Below are 2,500 nucleotides of genomic sequence, written 5' to 3'. Positions count from 1 at the left end.
GGCGCCCCCACCAGCCGGCTGTAGCGCGTGCGCCCACGCACCGCGCGGCCAGCACGCCGGGCGGCCCCCCCTCACCGGCCGGGGACGGTCCCACCCAGCCACCGCCGCGTATCGCTTCACACACAGATTTGCCCTTACTGATTTACCTCCAGCAACAACAACCGTACCACAATGGGTTTACCAGTTGTTCATTTGCGTAACGTCACCAGCAAACGTAGACGTCCATCCCAGTTTGCAAATGCAACGATTATTGCATACCTGTCTGTTAGGTGTCACGACACACTACGTCTGCCCACATACACGCAACAAAATGTGCACGACTAGAGAACACGTGGGAGGTGGCCCCCTACGTATGCGATGTCCATTACGAGACCGACTGTCAACCAGCATCTGTACCATGTCGCAGATGTGGAACGCGGTGCACCATGCTATCACACTGTGTGAGAAGAGACGACTACGTTTGAATACACGCGCCACTACATCAACAGACGGCTCATGCTGATCGCCATCCAGGGCGTCCGTTACTCCCACACGTCTCTATGGCGTACCACACTGCAATGTAGCTGTTATGGGGAGACGGCACGTGGCTGAGTGCACAACATTTGGACCGTATGGTTCGCTGTTGTTGGGCGCAGTCGTTGTACGGTCACACATGTGCCACAGCGTATCATTCAGTACATACGGACCTATGTGCAGTACAATGTGAGGGTTAAGCTTACGACATCAGCGGACAGTGGACACAGGCCGTACCACGACGTAGACTGAGCGCTTCGACATGCGAATGCCAGTGAACAGCTGCGAAGGGCATTGAACACGCAAGCACCTGAACGACCAGCGTGCGAAGGCAGGGGGGAGGGGGGGGGGGCGATGTACATCCTGCAGTCGTCCACATTACAGTGTACAGCGGGAGCATGTCAAAAGTAAGCAACACTTGCGAAGTGTTGAACATGAAACGATACACAAGAGGGTGGGCGGTGCGAGTAGCGAACTATATTCAGAGGGTTGTGGTTAGACAACACTAGATTAATGTAACGTGTCATATGCCAATTACAGAGCAGGTTAAGGCACAACGTGGGTTAGGTTAAGGCACAACGTGGGTTAGGTTAAGGCACAACGTGGGTTAGGTTAAGGCACAACGTGGGTTAGGTTAAGGCACAACGTGGGTTAGGTTAAGGCACAACGTGGGTTAGGTTAAGGCACAACGTGGGTTAGGTTAAGGCACAACGTGGGTTAGGTTAAGGCACAACGTGGGTTAGGTTAAGGCACAACTTGGGTTAGGTTAAGGCACAACTTGGGTTAGGTTAAGGCACAACTTGGGTTAGGTTAAGGCACAACTTGGGTTAGGTTAAGGCACAACTTGGGTTAGGTTAAGGCACAACTTGGGTTAGGTTAAGGCACAACTTGGGTTAGGTTAAGGCACAACTTGTGTTAGGTTAAGGCACAACTTGGGTTAGGTTAAGGCACAACTTGGGTTAGGTTAAGGCACAACTTGGGTTAGGTTAAGGCACAACTTGGGTTAGGTTAAGGCACAACTTGGGTTAGGTTAAGGCACAACTTGGGTTAGGTTAAGGCACAACTTGGGTTAGGTTAAGGCACAACTTGGGTTACATTGCGGTACAAATTGCGTTACGAATTTGGTTAGGTTAAGGTGCAAAATGGGTTAGGTTAAGGTGCGAAATGGGTTGGATTACAGTACACAACGTGGTAAGAGAGTGTGTTGTTGGGGGGGGGGGGGGACCGAGGTTCGTTGGTAGTGATCATTGTATGTGAATGTCTGAGGCAGCGTCAGTATGTCACAGCGGTTATGTCTCGTCAGGATGCGCTTATGCGCTTATGCGCTTTTCGCTCGTGACTGGAGGCGCGCCGCGTCTGTGGTTGCGGCAAGGGAGCGGCACACCTGTGTGATTCATTCCTGCCATTGTTTCTGTGCCGTAACAGGAGGCAGTGTGGTGGTGTTGGGTGCACCCCTGTGTAGGGGTGGCTTATCTGAGCAATTGTGGATGTCGGACGGGTGGGATATTCTATTTTCGAATTGGACCCCCTGGTGTGGTTATCATAGTGTGGATGGTGTACTGTGGCGGAGAGGATGCACCGGACGTTGGTCCATGCTGGTGCTTACATATTGTATCTGTGTCTGTTACAGGCAGAGAGTAATGTGTGATAGAGTGTCTCGCTGAGGTGTGGTTCATATTGTGTGCACAGACTTACAGCATGTATAGGGACAGCGGGAATTTGGCATATTGGATATAACTCTTCGTGAAACGCAAGATATAGGGGTGGATTGCAACGTACGAGTGCGGGAAGAGTCCGCCGTTCATCCGCTGGAGTTGCGATTTCGGCGGTTGGGGTGGGGCACGTGCGGGTGCGGGTGGAGTGATTGTCGGTTGACTACTTCGTGCGACGCAGGCACTGGCGTTCGGGTTCCTGTGGTGGACAGATGATGCAGGCTTTGTGGGTGGCGTCGGAAAATGGGTACTGTGGGACCTAGCGATGTCGTAGT

This window comes from Schistocerca cancellata, unplaced genomic scaffold (assembly GCF_023864275.1).
Source record: "Schistocerca cancellata isolate TAMUIC-IGC-003103 unplaced genomic scaffold, iqSchCanc2.1 HiC_scaffold_674, whole genome shotgun sequence".
In the NCBI taxonomy this organism is placed as follows: Eukaryota; Metazoa; Arthropoda; class Insecta; order Orthoptera; family Acrididae; genus Schistocerca; species Schistocerca cancellata.
This window is presented reverse-complemented; position numbering follows the sequence as displayed.